The sequence below is a fragment of the Protomyctophum parallelum genome, assembly GCF_964188405.1.
Source record: "Protomyctophum parallelum genome assembly, chromosome: 15".
In the NCBI taxonomy this organism is placed as follows: domain Eukaryota; kingdom Metazoa; phylum Chordata; class Actinopteri; order Myctophiformes; family Myctophidae; genus Protomyctophum; species Protomyctophum parallelum.
The window spans coordinates 38,520,064-38,539,574 of record NC_139710.1 but is presented as its reverse complement, the minus strand read 5'-3'; positions in this window follow the sequence as shown (position 1 = coordinate 38,539,574).

The window sequence follows — 19,511 nt, the reverse complement described above, 5'->3', positions numbered from 1 at the left end:
AAAGTTTGAATTTTTTTCAAATCCTCAAAAATGATGTAAAACGGCGTGCTATAGTATGCCATACGATATGGACTATAGCCCATGGTAAAAAATGATGAAAAACGAGGATAAAAAAAAAATCTAAAATTTCTAAAAACGATGGGCTATAACCCAACTTTTTGAAATTTTGATTTTTTTTCAATTCCTCAAGAATGATGAAAAACGGCGTGATATAGTATGCCATACGATATGGGCTATAGCCCATGGTCAAAAATGATGAAAAACGAGGATAAAAAAAAAATTCAAAATTCAAAAAACGATGGGCTATAACCCAACTTTTTGAAATTTTGAAATTTTTTTAAATCCTCAAAAATGATGAAAAACAGCGTGTTATATTATGCCATACGATATGGGCTATAGCCCATGGTCAAAAATGATGAAAGACGAGGATGAAAAAAAAATCAAAAAACGATGGGCTATAACCCAACTTTTTGAAATTTTGATTTTTTTTCAATTCCTCAAGAATGATGAAAAACGGCGTGTTATAGTATGCCATACGATATGGGCTATAGCCCATGGTCAAAAATGATGAAAAACGAGGATAAAAAAATAATCAAAAAACGATGGGCTATAACCCAACTTTTTGAAATTTTGAATTTTTTTTAAATCCTCAAAAATGATGAAAAACAGCGTGTTATAGTATGCCATACGATATGGGCTATAGCCCATGGTCAAAAATGATGAAAGACGAGGATGAAAAAAAAATCAAAAAACGATGGGCTATAACCCAACTTTTTGAAATTTTGATTTTTTTTCAATTCCTCAAGAATGATGAAAAACGGCGTGATATAGTATGCCATACGATATGGGCTATAGCCCATGGTCAAAAATGATGAAAAACGAGGATAAAAAAAAAATCAAAAATTCAAAAAACGATGGGCTATAACCCAACTTTTTGAAATTTTGAAAATTTTTTAAATCCTCAAAAATGATGAAAAACAGCGTGTTATATTATGCCATACGATATGGACTATAGCCCATGGTAAAAAATGATGAAAAACGAGGATAAAAAAAAAATCTAAAATTTCTAAAAACGATGGGCTATAACCCAACTTTTTGAAATTTTGATTTTTTTTCAATTCCTCAAGAATGATGAAAAACGGCGTGATATAGTATGCCATACGATATGGGCTATAGCCCATGGTCAAAAATGATGAAAAACGAGGATAAAAAAAAAATTCAAAATTCAAAAAACGATGGGCTATAACCCAACTTTTTGAAATTTTGAAATTTTTTTAAATCCTCAAAAATGATGAAAAACAGCGTGTTATATTATGCCATACGATATGGGCTATAGCCCATGGTCAAAAATGATGAAAGACGAGGATGAAAAAAAAATCAAAAAACGATGGGCTATAACCCAACTTTTTGAAATTTTGATTTTTTTTCAATTCCTCAAGAATGATGAAAAACGGCGTGTTATAGTATGCCATACGATATGGGCTATAGCCCATGGTCAAAAATGATGAAAAACGAGGATAAAAAAATAATCAAAAAACGATGGGCTATAACCCAACTTTTTGAAATTTTGAATTTTTTTTAAATCCTCAAAAATGATGAAAAACAGCGTGTTATAGTATGCCATACGATATGGGCTATAGCCCATGGTCAAAAATGATGAAAGACGAGGATGAAAAAAAAATCAAAAAACGATGGGCTATAACCCAACTTTTTGAAATTTTGATTTTTTTTCAATTCCTCAAGAATGATGAAAAACGGCGTGATATAGTATGCCATACGATATGGGCTATAGCCCATGGTCAAAAATGATGAAAAACGAGGATAAAAAAAAAATCAAAAATTCAAAAAACGATGGGCTATAACCCAACTTTTTGAAATTTTGAAAATTTTTTAAATCCTCAAAAATGATGAAAAACAGCGTGTTATATTATGCCATACGATATGGGCTATAGCCCATGGTCAAAAATGATGAAAAACGAGGATAAAAAAAATATCAAAAAACGATGGGCTATAACCCAACTTTTTGAAATTTTGATTTTTTTTCAATTCCTCAAAAATGATGAAAAACGGCGTGCTATAGTATGCCATACGATATGGGCTATAGCCCATAATAAAAAATGATGAAAAACGAGGATGAAAAAAAAAATCAAAAATTCAAAAAACGATGGGCTATAACCCAACTTTTTGAAATTTTGAATTTTTTTTAAATCCTCAAAAATGATGAAAAACAGCGTGTTATAGTATGCCATACGATATGGGCTATAGCCCATGGTCATAAATGATGAAAGACGAGGATGAAAAATGAATAAAAAAACGATGGGCTATAACCCAACTTTTTGAAATTTTGATTTTTTTTCAATTCCTCAAGAATGATGAAAAACGGCGTGTTATAGTATGCCATACGATATGGGCTATAGCCCATGGTCAAAAATGATGAAAAACGAGGATTAAAAAAAAATCAAAAAACGATGGGCTATAACCCAACTTTTTGAAATTTTGATTTTTTTTCAATTCCTCAAGAATGATGAAAAACGGCGTGATATAGTATGCCATACGATATGGGCTATAGCCCATGGTCAAAAATGATGAAAAACGAGGATAAAAAAAAAATCAAAAATTCAAAAAACGATGGGCTATAACCCAACTTTTTGAAAATTTGAATTTTTTTTAAATCCTCAAAAATGATGAAAAACAGCGTGTTATATTATGCCATACGATATGGGCTATAGCCCATGGTCAAAAATGATGAAAAACGAGGATAAAAAAAATATCAAAAAACGATGGGCTATAACCCAACTTTTTGAAAGTTTGAATTTTTTTCAAATCCTCAAAAATGATGTAAAACGGCGTGCTATAGTATGCCATACGATATGGACTATAGCCCATGGTAAAAAATGATGAAAAACGAGGATAAAAAAAAAATCTAAAATTTCTAAAAACGATGGGCTATAACCCAACTTTTTGAAATTTTGATTTTTTTTCAATTCCTCAAGAATGATGAAAAACGGCGTGATATAGTATGCCATACGATATGGGCTATAGCCCATGGTCAAAAATGATGAAAAACGAGGATAAAAAAAAAATCAAAAATTCAAAAAACGATGGGCTATAACCCAACTTTTTGAAATTTTGAAATTTTTTTAAATCCTCAAAAATGATGAAAAACAGCGTGTTATATTATGCCATACGATATGGGCTATAGCCCATGGTCAAAAATGATGAAAGACGAGGATGAAAAAAAAATCAAAAAACGATGGGCTATAACCCAACTTTTTGAAATTTTGATTTTTTTTCAATTCCTCAAGAATGATGAAAAACGGCGTGTTATAGTATGCCATACGATATGGGCTATAGCCCATGGTCAAAAATGATGAAAAACGAGGATAAAAAAATAATCAAAAAACGATGGGCTATAACCCAACTTTTTGAAATTTTGAATTTTTTTTAAATCCTCAAAAATGATGAAAAACAGCGTGTTATAGTATGCCATACGATATGGGCTATAGCCCATGGTCAAAAATGATGAAAGACGAGGATGAAAAAAAAATCAAAAAACGATGGGCTATAACCCAACTTTTTGAAATTTTGATTTTTTTTCAATTCCTCAAGAATGATGAAAAACGGCGTGTTATAGTATGCCATACGATATGGGCTATAGCCCATGGTCAAAAATGATGAAAAACGAGGATAAAAAAATAATCAAAAAACGATGGGCTATAACCCAACTTTTTGAAATTTTGAATTTTTTTTAAATCCTCAAAAATGATGAAAAACAGCGTGTTATAGTATGCCATACGATATGGGCTATAGCCCATGGTCAAAAATGATGAAAGACGAGGATGAAAAAAAAATCAAAAAACGATGGGCTATAACCCAACTTTTTGAAATTTTGATTTTTTTTCAATTCCTCAAGAATGATGAAAAACGGCGTGATATAGTATGCCATACGATATGGGCTATAGCCCATGGTCAAAAATGATGAAAAACGAGGATAAAAAAAAAATCAAAAATTCAAAAAACGATGGGCTATAACCCAACTTTTTGAAATTTTGAAATTTTTTTAAATCCTCAAAAATGATGAAAAACAGCGTGTTATATTATGCCATACGATATGGGCTATAGCCCATGGTCAAAAATGATGAAAAACGAGGATAAAAAAAATATCAAAAAACGATGGGCTATAACCCAACTTTTTGAAATTTTGATTTTTTTTCAATTCCTCAAGAATGATGAAAAACGGCGTGTTATAGTATGCCATACGATATGGGCTATAGCCCATGGTCAAAAATGATGAAAAACGAGGATGAAAAAAAAAATCAAAAATTCTAAAAACGATGGGCTATAACCCAACTTTTTGAAATTTTGAATTTTTTTCAAATCCTCAAAAATGATGAAAAACGGCATGCTATAGTATGCCATACGATATGGGCTATAGCCCATGGTCAAAAATTATGAAAAACGAGGATAAAAAAAAATAATCAAAAAACGATGAGCTATAACCCAACTTTTTGAAATTTTGAATTTTTTTCAAATCCTCAAAAATGATGAAAAACGGCATGCTATAGTATGCCATACGATATGGGCTATAGCCCATGGTCAGAAATGATGAAAAACGAGGATAAAAAATAAATTCTAAAATTCTAAAAACGATGGGCTATAACCCAACTTTTTAAAAATTTGAATTTTTTTCAATTCCTCAAAAACGATGAAAAACGGCATGCTATAGTATGCCATACGATATGGGCTATAGCCCATGGTCAAAAATGATGAAAAACGAAAATGAAAAAAAAAAATCAAAAATTAAAAAAACGATGGGCTATAACCCAACTTTTTGAAAATTTGATTTTTTTTCAAATCCTCAAAAATGATGAAAAACGGCGTGCTATAGTATGCCATACGATATGGGCTATAGCCCATGGTCAAAAATGATGAAAAATGAGGATAAAAAATAATTTCAAATTTTCAAAAAACGATGGGCTATAACCCATCTTTTTTAAATTTTGATTTTTTTTTCAAATTCTCAAAAATGATGAAAAACGGCGTGCTATAGTATGCCCTACGATATGGGCTATAACCCATGGTCAAAAATGATGAAAAACGAGGATAAAAAAAAAAATCAAAAAACGATGGGCTATAAGCCAACTTTTTGAAATTTTGATTTTTTTTCAAATCCTCAAAAATGATGAAAAACGGCGTGATATAGTATGCCATACGATATGGGCTATAGCCCATGGTCAAAAATGATGAAAAACGAGGATGAAAAATATTTTAAAATTTTCAAAAAACGATGGGCTATAACCCATCTTTTTAAATTTTGATTTTTTTTTCAAATCCTCAAAAATGATGAAAAACGGCGTGCTATAGTATGCCATACGATATGGGCTATAGCCCATGGTCAAAAATGATGAAAAACGAGGATAAAAAAAAAATCAAAAATTCAAAAAACGATGGGCTATAACCCAACTTTTTGAAAATTTGATTTTTTTTCAAATCCTCAAAAATGATGAAAAACGGCGTGCTATAGTATGCCATACGATATGGGCTATAGCCCATGGTCAAAAATGATGAAAAATGAGGATAAAAAATAATTTCAAATTTTCAAAAAACGATGGGCTATAACCCATCTTTTTTAAATTTTGATTATTTTTTTCAAATCCTCAAAAATGATGAAAAACGGCGTGCTATAGTATGCCCTACGATATGGGCTATAGCCCATGGTCAAAAATGATGAAAAACGAGGATAAAAAATAAAATAAAAAATAAAATAAACGATGGGCTATAACCCAACTTTTTGAAATTTTGATTTTTTTTAAAATCCTCAAAAATGATGAAAAACGGCGTGCTATAGTATGCCATACGATATGGGCTATAGCCCATGGTCAAAAATGATGAAAAACGAGGATAATTTCTTTTTTTCAAAAATTCAAAAAACGATGGGTTATAACCCAACTTTTTGAAATTTTGATTTTTTTTCAAATCCTCAAAAATGATGAAAAACGGCGTGCTATAGTATGCCATACGATATGGGCTATAGCCCATGGTCAAAAATGATGAAAAACGAGGATAAAAAAAAAAATCAAAAATTCTAAAAACGATGGGCTATAACCCAACTTTTTGAAATTTTGATTTTTTTTCAAATCCTCAAAAATGATGAAAAACGGCGTGCTATAGTATGCCATACGATATGGGCTATAGCCCATGGTCAAAAATGATGAAAAACGAGGATAAAAAATAATTTCAAATTTTCAAAAAACGATGGGCTATAACCCATCTTTTTTAAATTTTGATTTTTTTTTTCAAATCCTCAAAAATGATGAAAAACGGCGTGCTATAGTATGCCATACGATATGGGCTATAGCCCATGGTCAAAAATGATGAAAACGAGGATAAAAAAAAAAATCTAAATTTCAAAAAACGATGGGCTATAACCCAACTTTTTGAAATTTTTATTTTTTTTCAAATCCTCAAAAATGATGAAAAACGGCGTGCTATAGTATGCCATACGATATGGGCTATAGCCCATGGTCAAAAATGATGAAAAACGAGGATAAAAAAAAAAATCAAAATTTCAAAAAACGATGGGCTATAACCCAACTTTTTGAAATTTTGATTTTTTTTCAAATCCTCAAAAATGATGAAAAACGGCGTGCTATAGTATGCCATACGATATGGGCTATAGCCCATGGTCAAAAATGATGAAAAACGAGGATAAAAAATAATTTCAAATTTTCAAAAAACGATGGGCTATAACTCATCTTTTTTAAATTTTGATTTTTTTTTTCAAATCCTCAAAAATGATGAAAAACGGCGTGCTATAGTATGCCATACGATATGGGCTATAGCCCATGGTCAAAAATGATGAAAACGAGGATAAAAAAAAAAATCTAAATTTCAAAAAACGATGGGCTATAACCCAACTTTTTGAAATTTTGATTTTTTTTCAAATCCTCAAAAATGATGAAAAACGGCGTGCTATAGTATGCCATACGATATGGGCTATAGCCCATGGTCAAAAATGATGAAAAACGAGGATAAAAAATAATTTCAAATTTTCAAAAAACGATGGGCTATAACTCATCTTTTTTAAATTTTGATTTTTTTTTTCAAATCCTCAAAAATGATGAAAAACGGCGTGCTATAGTATGCCATACGATATGGGCTATAGCCCATGGTCAAAAATGATGAAAACGAGGATAAAAAAAAAAATCTAAATTTCAAAAAACGATGGGCTATAACCCAACTTTTTGAAATTTTGATTTTTTTTTTCAAATCCTCAAAAATGATGAAAAACGGCGTGCTATAGTATGCCATACGATATGGGCTATAGCCCATGGTCAAAAATGATGAAAAACGAGGATAAAAAATTAATTCAAAAAACGATGGGCTATAACCCAACTTTTTGAAATTTTGAATTTTTTTCAAATCCTCAAAAATGATGAAAAACGGCGTGCTATAGTATGCCATACGATATGGGCTATAGCCCATGGTCAAAAATGATGAAAAACGAGGATAAAAAAAAAATCAAAAATTCTAAAAACGATGGGCTATAACCCAACTTTTTGAAATTTTGATTTTTTTTCAAATCCTCAAAAATGATGAAAAACGGCGTGCTATAGTATGCCATACGATATGGGCTATAGCCCATGGTCAAAAATGATGAAAAACGAGGATAAAAAATAATTTCAAATTTTCAAAAAACGATGGGCTATAACTCATCTTTTTTAAATTTTGATTTTTTTTTTCAAATCCTCAAAAATGATGAAAAACGGCGTGCTATAGTATGCCATACGATATGGGCTATAGCCCATGGTCAAAAATGATGAAAAACGAGGATAAAAAATTAATTCAAAAAACGATGGGCTATAACCCAACTTTTTGAAATTTTGAATTTTTTTCAATTCCTCAAAAACGATGAAAAACGGCGTGCTATAGTATGCCATACGATATGGGCTATAGCCCATGGTCAAAAATGATGAAAAACGAGGATAAAAAATAATTTCAAATTTTCAAAAAACGATGGGCTATAACCCATCTTTTTTAAATTTTGATTTTTTTTTTCAAATCCTCAAAAATGATGAAAAACGGCGTGCTATAGTATGCCATACGATATGGGCTATAGCCCATGGTCAAAAATGATGAAAAACGAGGATAAAAAAAATAATCAAAAAACGATGGGCTATAACCCAACTTTTTGAAATTTTGAATTTTTTTCAATTCCTCAAAAACGATGAAAAACGGCGTGCTATAGTATGCCATACGATATGGGCTATAGCCCATGGTCAAAAATGATGAAAAACGAGGATAAAAAATAATTTCAAATTTTCAAAAAACGATGGGCTATAACCCATCTTTTTTAAATTTTGATTTTTTTTTCAAATCCTCAAAAATGATGAAAAACGGCGTGCTATAGTATGCCATACGATATGGGCTATAGCCCATCATCAAAAATGATGAAAAACGAGGATAAAAAAAAATCAAAAAACGATGGGCTATAACCCAACTTTTTGAAATTTTGAATTTTTTTCAAATCCTCAAAAATGATGAAAAACGGCGTGCTATAGTATGCCATACGATATGGGCTATAGCCCATGGTCAAAAATGATCAAAAACGAGGATTAAAAAAAAATCAAAAATTCAAAAAACGATGGGCTATAACCCAACTTTTTGAATTTTTTATTTTTTTTCAATTCCTCAAAAACGATGAAAAACGGCGTGCTATAGTATGCCATACGATATGGGCTATAGCCCATGGTCAAAAATGATGAAAAACGAGGATGAATTTTTTTTTCAAAAATTCAAAAAACGATGGGCTATAACCCAACTTTTTGAAATTTTGAATTTTTTTCAAATCCTCAAAAATGATGAAAAACGGCGTGCTATAGTATGCCATACGATATGGGCTATACCCCATGGTCAAAAATGATGAAAAACGAGGATAAAAAATAAATTCAAAAATTCAAAAAACGATGGGCTATAACCCAACCTTTTGAAATTTTGAATTTTTTTCAATTCCTCAAAAACGATGAAAAACGGCATGTTATAGTATGCCATACGATATGGGCTATAGCCCATGGTCAAAAATGATGAAGAACGAGGATAAAAAAAAAATCAAAAATTCAAAAAACGATGGGCTATAACCCAACTTTTTGAAATTTTGAATTTTTTTCAATTCCTCAAAAACGATGAAAAACGGCGTGCTATAGTATGCCATAAGATATGGGCTATAGCCCATGGTCAAAAATGATGAAAAACGAGGATAAAAAATAAATTCAAAAATTCAAAAAACGATGGGCTATAACCCAACTTTTTGAAATTTTGAATTTTTTTCAAATCCTCAAAAATGATGAAAAACGGCGTGCTATAGTATGCCATACGATATGGGCTATACCCCATGGTCAAAAATGATGAAAAACGAGGATAAAAAATAAATTCAAAAATTCAAAAAACGATGGGCTATAACCCAACTTTTTGAAATTTTGAATTTTTTTCAAATCCTCAAAAATGATGAAAAACGGCGTGCTATAGTATGCCATACGATATGGGCTATACCCCATGGTCAAAAATGATGAAAAACGAGGATAAAAAATAAATTCAAAAATTCAAAAAACGATGGGCTATAACCCAACCTTTTGAAATTTTGATTTTTTTTCAATTCCTCAAAAACGATGAAAAACGGCATGTTATAGTATGCCATACGATATGGGCTATAGCCCATGGTCAAAAATGATGAAAAACGAGGATAAAAAAAAATTCAAAAATTCAAAAAACGATGGGCTATAACCCAACTTTTTGAAATTTTGAATTTTTTTCAATTCCTCAAAAACGATGAAAAACGGCGTGCTATAGTATGCCATAAGATATGGGCTATAGCCCATGGTCAAAAATGATGAAAAACGAGGATAAAAAATAAATTCAAAAATTCAAAAAACGATGGGCTATAACCCAACTTTTTGAATTTTTGATTTTTTTTTAAATCCTCAAAAGTGATGAAAAACGGCGTGTTATAGTATGCCATACGATATGGGCTATAGCCCATGGTCAAAAATGATGAAAAACGAGGATCAAAAAAAATTCAAAAAACGATGGGCTATAACCCAACTTTTTGAATTTTTGAATTTTTTTCAATTCCTCAAAAACGATGAAAAACGGCGTGCTATAGTATGCCATACGATATGGGCTATAGCCCATGGTCAAAAATTATGAAAAACGAGGATAAAAAATAAATTCAAAAATTCAAAAAACGATGGGCTATACCCCAACTTTTTGAATTTTTGATTTTTTTTTAAATCCTCAAAAATGATGAAAAACGGCGTGTTATAGTATGCCATACGATATGGGCTATAGCCCATGGTCAAAAATGATGAAAAACGAGGATAAAAAAAATTCAAAAAACGATGGGCTATAACCCAACTTTTTGAAATTTTGATTTTTTTTCAATTCCTCAAGAATTATGAAAAACGGCGTGTTATAGTATGCCATACGATATGGGCTATAGCCCATGGTCAAAAACGATGAAAAACGAGGATAAAAAAAAAATCAAAAATTCAAAAAACGATGGGCTATAACCCAACTTTTTGAAATTTTGAATTTTTTTTAAATGATGAAAAACAAGGTTAATGTTTTTTTTCAAAATCTCAAAAAACGATGGGCTATAACCCATGTTTAGTTTTTTTTTGTTTTTTTTCAAAACCTCAAAAATGATGAAAAACGGCGTGCTATAGTATGCCGTACGGTATGGGCTATAGCCCATGGTCAAACATGATGAAAAACGAGGATAATTCTTTTTATCAAAAATTCAAAAAACGATGGGCTATAACCCATGTTTTTTTTTTTTTTTTTTTTTTTTTTCAAATCCTCAAAAATGATGAAAAACGGCGTGCTATAGTATGCCGTACGGTATGGGCTATAGCCCATGTTCAAAAATAATGAAAAACGAGGATAAAAAAAAAAAAATTCAAAAATTCAAAAAACTATGGGCTATAACCCATGTTTTTTTTTCAAATCCTCAAAAATGATGAAAAACGGCGTGCTATAGTATGCCGTACGGTAAAATGATGAAAAACAAGGTTAATGTTTTTTTTCAAAATCTCAAAAAACGATGGGCTATAACCCATGTTTTTTTTTTTTTTTCAAAACCTCAAAAATGATGAAAAACAGCGTGCTATAGTATGCCGTACGGTATGGGCTATAGCCCATGGTCAAAAATGATGAAAAACGAGGATAAAAAATATATCGAAAATTCAAAAAACGATGGGCTATAACCCATGTTTTTTTTTTTTTTTTTTTTTTTCAAAACCTCAAAAATGATGAAAAACGGCGTGCTATAGTATGCCGTACGGTATGGGCTATAGCCCATGGTCAAAAATGATGAAAAACGAGGATAATTCTTTTTATCAAAAATTCAAAAAACGATGGGCTATAACCCATGTTTTTTTTTTTTTTTTTTTTTTTTTAAACCTCAAAAATGATGAAAAACGGCGTGCTATAGTATGCCGTACGGTATGGGCTATAGCCCATGTTCAAAAATGATGAAAAACGAGGTTAATCTTTTTTTTTAAATTTCAAAAAACGATGGGCTATAACCCATGTTTTTTTCTTTTTTAATTTTTTTTCAAATCCTCAAAAACGCCCAATGGACTAATGAACCATGTAAATACAACAGATTGAGCAGGGCACTGCAAGGAGTTGAACCCCGTTCCGGTAAACCAGAAGTACGACACCAGTGCCTTAGTTTTTGTGTTGTCATTTACAGGTCCGTTCGTTGAAATGTAAATTTTACATTTCAACAGTAATAATCTTTTTTTTTCAAAATTTCAAAAAACGATGGGCTATGACCCATGTTTTTTTTTTTTTAATCCTCAAAAATGATGAAAAACGCCGTGCTATAGTATGCCGTACGGTAAAATGATGAAAAACAAGGTTATTCTTTTTTTTCAAAATCTCAAAAAACGATGGGCTATAACCCATGTTTTTTTTTTTTTTTTTTTTTTCAAATCCTCAAAAATGATAAAAACGGTGTGCTATAGTATGCCGTACCGTATGGGCTATAGCCCATGGTCAAAAATGATGAAAAACAAGGATAAAATAAAAATTCAAAAATTCAAAAAACGATGGGCTAACCCATGTTTTATTTTTTTCATTTTTTTCAAATCCTCAAAAATGATGAAAAACGGCGTGCTATAGTATGCCGTACGGTATGGGCTATAGCCCATGTTCAAAAATGATTAAAAACTAGGTTAATTTTTTTTTTTCAAAATTTCAAAAAACGATGGGCTATAACCCATGTTTTTTTTCATTCTTTTTTTTTTTTCATTTTTTTCAAATCCTCAAAAATGATGAAAAACGGCGTGCTATAGTATGCCGTACGGTATGGGCTATAGCCCATGTTCAAAAATAATGAAAAACGAGGATAAAAAAAATAATTCAAAAATTCAAAAAACTATGGGCTATAACCCATGTTTTTTTTTTTTTTTCAAATCCTCAAAAATGATGAAAAACGGCGTGCTATAGTATGCCGTACGGTAAAATGATGAAAAACAAGGTTAATGTTTTTTTTCAAAATCTCAAAAAACGATGGGCTATAACCCATGTTTTTGTTTTTTGTTTTTTTTTCAAAACCTCAAAAATGATGAAAAACAGCATGCTATAGTACCCCGTACGGTATGGGCTATAGCCCATGGTCAAAAATGATGAAAAACGAGGATAAAAAATATATCGAAATTTCAAAAAACGATGGGCTATAACCCATGTTTTTGTTTTTTGTTTTTTTTTCAAAACCTCAAAAATGATGAAAAACGGCGTGCTATAGTATGCCCTACGGTATGGGCTATAGCCCATGTTCAAAAATGATGAAAAACGAGGTTAATTTTATTTTCAAAATTTCAAAAAACGATGGGCTATAACCCATGTTGTTTTTTTTTGTTTTTTTTCAAAACCTCAAAAATTATGAAAAACGATGGGCTATAACCCATGTTTTTTTGTTTTAATTTTTTTTTTCAAATCCTCAAAAACACCCAATGGACTAATGAACCATGTAAATACAACACATTGAGCAGGGCAATGCAAGGAGTTGAACCCCGTTCCGGTAAAACAGAAGTACGACACCAGTGCCTTAGTTTTTGTGTTGTCATTTACAGGTCCGTTCGTTGAAATGTAAATTTTACATTTCAACAGTAATAATCATTTTTTTTCAAAATTTCAAAAAACGATGGGCTATAACCTATGTTTTTTTTTTTTTTTTATCCTCAAAAATGATGAAAAACGGCGTGCTATAGTATGCCGTATGGTAAAATGATGAAAAACAAGGTTATTCTTTTTTTTTTATCTCATAAAACGATGGGATATAACCCATCTTTTTTTTTTTTTTTTTCAAATCCTCAAAAATGATAAAAAACGGTGTGCTATAGTATGCCGTACGGTATGGGCTATAGCCCATGGTCAAAAATGATGAAAAACGAGGATAATGTTTTTTATCAAAAATTCAAAAAACGATGGGCTATAACCCATGTTTTTTTAGTTTTTAGTTTTTCAAAACCTCAAAAATGATGAAAAACGGCTTGCCGTATGCCGTACGGTATGGGCATGGTCAAAAATGATGGAAAACGAGGATAATTTTTTTTTATCAAAAATTCAAAAAACGATGCGCTATAACCCACGTTTTTTTTTTTTTTTTTTTTCAAAACCTCAAAAATGATGAAAAACGGCATGCTATAGTATGCCGTACGGTAAAATTATGAAAAACAAGGTTAATTTCTTTTTCAAAATCTCAAAAAACGATGGGCTATAACCCATGTTTTTTTTTTTTTTTTTTTTTCAAAACCTCAAGAAATGATGAAAAACGGCGTGCTATAGTATGCTGTACGGTATGGGCTATAGCCCATGTTCAAAAATGATGAAAAACTAGGTTAAATCTTTTTTTCAAAATTCAAAAAACGATGGGCTATAACCCATGTTTTGTTTGTTTTTTTCATTTTTTTCAAAACCTCAAAAATGATGAAAAACGGCGTGCTATAGTATGCCGTACGGTATGGGCGCCCATGTTCAAAAATGATGAAAAACGAGGTTAATTTCTTTTTTCAAAATTTCAAAAAACGATGGGCTATAACCCATGGTTTTATTTTTTTCATTTTTTTCAAAACCTCAAAAATGATGAAAAACGGCGTGCTATAGTATGCCGTACAGTATGGGCTATAGCCCATGGTCAAAAATAATGAAAAACGAGGATAAAAAAAATAATTCAAAAATTCAAAAAACGATGGGCTATAACCCATGTGTTTTTTTTTTTTTCATTTTTTTCAAAACCTCAAAAATGATGAAAAACGGCGTGCTATAGTATGCCGTACGGTATGGGCGCCCATGTACAAAAATGAAAAACGAGGTTAATTTCTTTTTTCAAAATTTCAAAAAACGATGGGCTATAACCCATGGTTTTATTTTTTTCATTTTTTTCAAAACCTCAAAAATGATGAAAAACGGCGTGCTATAGTATGCCGTACGGTATGGGCTATAAACCATGGTCAAAAATGATGAAAAACGAGGATAATGTTTTTTATCAAAAATTAAAAAAACGATGGGCTATAACCCATGTTTTTTTAGTTTTTAGTTTTTTTCAAAACCTCAAAAATGATGAAAAACGGCTTGCTATAGTATGCCGTACGGTATGGGCATGGTCAAAAATGATGAAAAACGAGGATAATTTGTTTTATCAAAAATTCAAAAAACGATGGGCTATAACCCAAGTTTTTTTTCTTTTTTTTTTTTTTTCAAAACCTCAAAAATGATGAAAAACGGCGTGCTATAGTATGCCGTACGGTATGGGCTATAGCCCATGTTCAAAAATGATTAAAAACGAGGTTAATTGTTTTTTTCAAAATTTCAAAAAACGATGGGCTATAACCCATGTTTTTTCAAATCCTCAAAAATGATGAAAAACGACGTGCTATAGTATGCCGTACGGTAAAATGATGAAAAACAAGGTTAATTTCTTTTTCAAAATCTCAAAAAACGTTGGGCTATAACCCATGTTTTTTTTTTTTTTTTTTTCAAAACCTCAAAAATGAAAACGGCGTGCTATAGTATGCCGTACGGTATGGGCTATAGCCCATGGTCAAAAATAATGAAAAACAAACATAATTTTTTTTATCAAAAATTCAAAAAACGATGGGCTATAACCAGGGGGGCAGTCAGCCAGATATTTCGTGAAGCCTCATTTGAAATCGGTAGTTCATATAATGGCCTGTTGTGGCGCTGGGCTGGACCCAAAAAGCCCCATAGCTCCATAGAGGCCCATGTATTTTGGCCCAACTTCACCTAGACTGTATTACCTTAATAAACATGGTCATGAATACTTTTTTCTTCCAGTCACTAGTTTAAAGTCTCATTTCTAATGTCATAATATTCTTTTTGGAAAATTATGGTCCCATTAATTAAAAAAATGACCATAAAGAAAAAAAACCATCGCGTATGTTCTGAGGGGCGTGGCTACCGTTACAGTCTATGATCGGGATTCCCCTCCCACTCGAGTCAAAATAAAAACCAACGGAGAAGAAGGGGGGAAGTCCCGCCTCGTTGTCTGGGCAGCCAATGGCCAGCTGGTCCAAAACGGAGCCAGCCAATGGCCAGCTGGTACCAAACGGATCTAGAAAGATGGCGATTTACAATGAAGCGATTTCAGGCTTCATTTTACGTTCATGTTAGACCCGGAGAACGCTTTGTCCATATTTTTTACAGTCTATGGCTATAACCCATGTTTTTTTTTTTTTTCAAATCCTCAAAAATGATGAAAAACGGCGTGCTATAGTATGCCGTACCGTATGGGCTATAGCCCATGGTCAAAAATTATGAAAAACGAGGATAATTCTTTTTATCAAAAATAAAAAAAACGATGGGCTATAACCCATGTTTTTTTTTTGTTTTTTTTTCAAATCCTCAAAGATGATGAAAAACGGCATGCTATAGTATGCCGTACGGTATGGGCTATAGCCCATGTTCAAAAATGATGAAAAACAAGGATAATTGTTTTTTCAAAAATTCAAAAAACGATTGGCTATAACCCATGTTTTTTTTTTGTTTTTTTTTCAAAACCTCAAAAATGATGAAAAACGGCGTGCAGTACGATATGGGCTATTAGACGAGCGTCTAAAAATAGACGTCTAAAACACGTCTAAAAATAGACGTGTTTTTAGACATCTATTTTTAGACGTTTTTTATCCCATTTTTAGACGCACGTCTAATAGCCGGCTATTGCTCAGTGGGATGGTCAAAAATTATGAAAAACGAGGATTAAATTTTTTTTTCAAAAAAATCAAAAAACGAGGGGCTATAACCCATGTTTTTTTTGTTTTTTTTTAATTTTTTTCAAATCCTCAAAGATGATGAAAAATGGCATGCTATAGTATGCCGTATGCTATGGTCTATAGCCCATGTTCAAAAATGATGAAAAACAAGGATATTTGTTTTTTCAAAAATTAAAAAAACGATTGGCTATAACCCATGTTTTTTTTTTCTTCCAAATCCTCAAAAATTATGAAAAACGGCGTGCTATAGTATGCCGTACGGTATGGGCTATAGCCCATGGTCAAAAATGATGAAAAACAAGGATAATTCGTTTTTTCAAAAATTCAGAAAACAATGGGCTATAACCCTTATTTTTTTTTAAACCTCAAAAATGATGAAAAACGGCGTGCTATAGTATGCTGTATGGTATGGGCTATAGCCCATGTTCAAAAATGATGAAAAACGAGGTTAAATCTTTTTTTCAAAATTCAAAAAACGATGGGCACCCATGTTTTTTTTTTTTTTTTTCATTTTTTTCAAATCATCAAAAATAAAAAAAGTTAAAAAAATCAAAGCAAATACCGGTAATTCGAAAATGTTATTTTTGAGCTCTTCGTTATATATTACTTTACTGTTGAAATGTAAAATTTACATTTCAACGAACGGACCTGTAAATGACAACACAAAAACTAAGGCACTGATGTCGTACTTCTGGTTTACCGGAACGGGGTTCAACTCCTTTCAGTGCCCTGCTCAATGTGTTGTATTTACATGGTTCATTAGTCCATTGGGCCTTTTTGAGGATTTGAAAAAAATAAAAAAAACGATGGGTTATAGCCCATCGTTTTTAGAATTTAAAAAAAAAAGATTATCCTCGTTTTTCATGATTTTTGACCATGGGCTAAAGCCCATACCGTACGGCATACTATAGCACACCATTTTTCATCATTTTTGAGGTTTTTTCAAAATTTCAAAAAACGATTGGCTATAATCCATGTTTTTTTTTTTCAAATCCTCAAAAATGATGAAAAACGGCATGCTATAGTATGCCGTACGGTATGGGCTATAGCCCATGTTCAAAAATTATGAAAAACGAGGTAATTTTTTTTTTTCAAAATCTCAAAAAACGATGGGGTATAACCCATGTTTTTTCTTTTTTTTTCAAATCCTCAAAAATGATGAAAAACGGCGTGCCGTACGATATGGGCTATTAGACGAGCGTCTAAAAATAGACGTCTAAAACACGTCTAAAAATAGACGTGTTTTTAGACGTCTATTTTTAGACGTTTTTTATCCCATTTTTAGACGCACATCTAATAGCCGGCTATTGCTCAGTGGGATGGTCAAAAATTATGAAAAACGAGGATTCAAATTTTTTTTCAAAAAATCAAAAAACGATGGGCTATAACCCATGTTTTTTTTTTTTTTTTTCTCATTTTTTTCAAATCCTCAAAAATGATGAAAAACGGCGTGCTATAGTATGCCGTACGGTATGGGCTATAGCCCATGGTCAAAAATAATGAAAAACGAGGATAAAAAATAAATAAATAAAAAATTCAAAAAACGATGGTAACCCATGTTTTTTTTTTTTTTTCGTTTTTTTCAAATCCTCAAAAATTATGAAAAACGGCGTGCTATATTATGCCGTACGGTAAAATGATGAAAAACAAGGTTAATTTCTTTTTCAAAATCTCAAAAAACTATGGGCTATAATGTTTTTTTTTCTTTTTTTCCAAAACCTCAAAAATGATGAAAAACGGCATGCTATAGTATGCTGTACGGTATGGGCTATAGCCCATGGTCAAAAATCATGAAAAACGAGGATAATCTTTTTTTTCAAAAATTAAAAAAAACAATGGGCTATAATAACCCATGTTTTTTGGTTTTCTTTCATTTTTTGACGTTGACGACGACGACGTTGACGACGTTGACATTTTTATTTCGATAAGTCTCCGTTCTCACTTTCACACTGAACCGTCTCCTACGCGTCACTGCCGTCACGGATGTCACAGTTGACCGCACTGAATCCGGGAAGCGTCACCCTGCCTCTCCTTCTGAGGTCGTCCTCGGAGCCCGTGTTGATTCGCCTTGTTGATGAGCCATGGGTGTTTACTGGCCCAGGCAGAGAACACTGTCTGGGGGGAACTTTGGACCGAGGCCTCGGCCTGGTCATGGATTCAGGAGCCTGCTCTCCATGGGTCCCCTGGGGTCCCCTCGTATGGCGCCGCCTTGTGGCCACGGGGGGTACTGCGATGGGGGTACTGCTAAAGCCCCAGGCACAGACACTATCTGGGGGGCGTGGTAATACAAAATGGAAAAAAGAATAAAGCGCCAGCACTCAATAGATGTCCTTTTCACATGCGGACACGTTTCAGCCAAATGGCCCATTTGGCCGAAACGCGTCATGTTGCTGGCATTTCTTTCTACCTCCAAAACGCAACATGGAGCCACATGGAGTAAGTCAGAGAGAGACTGATGTACGTTGGACCCCGGGCCGGCCACGTGAACGTGCACAAACGCAGTACACGACACGAGTGATGTCTCTGTTGGCCCTGACCCATGTGACACAGGCCTACCACACATCATTAAATCATAACACTTCCTGTTTCACCCTTTTCTCTCCATATCTCTCTATCTTTCTCCTTCAATAAGCACTTCAAAGACATTGTGAAAAGCTACATGTAGGGTGTGTGTGTGTGTGTGTGTGTGTGTGTGTGTGTGTGTGTGTGTGTGTGTGTGTGTATGTGTGTGTGTGCGTGTCTGGAAACAGTGCGATCTAGCTCACAGCGGGGTTGTAGATTGGCTATTTCCGGTGCGATGCATGACACGAAACCCAGTATATCCATGAGGGGCAACACAGTGTCAGTATATTGTTTAAACAACCTAGTATCTCCATGCAGGGCAACACAGTGTCAGTATTGGTAAACAACCCAGTATCTATGCAGGGCAACACAGTGTCAGTATTGGTAAACAACCCAGTATCTATGCAGGGCAACACAGTGTCAGTATATTGGTAAACAACCCAGTGTCTATGCAGGGCAACACAGTGTCAGTATTGGTAAACAACCCAGTATAGGCCCAGGCCGTAGCGTAACGGTCTGGGCACCGGACTGGTAATCCAGTCGCAGTGTGCCGCGGGTTCGACTCCCGGACCCGACACGGCCTTTACTGCATGTCATCCCCCCATCTCTCTCCCGTTTCCTGTCAGCCTACTGTCTGTCCCTTCAAAAATCAAT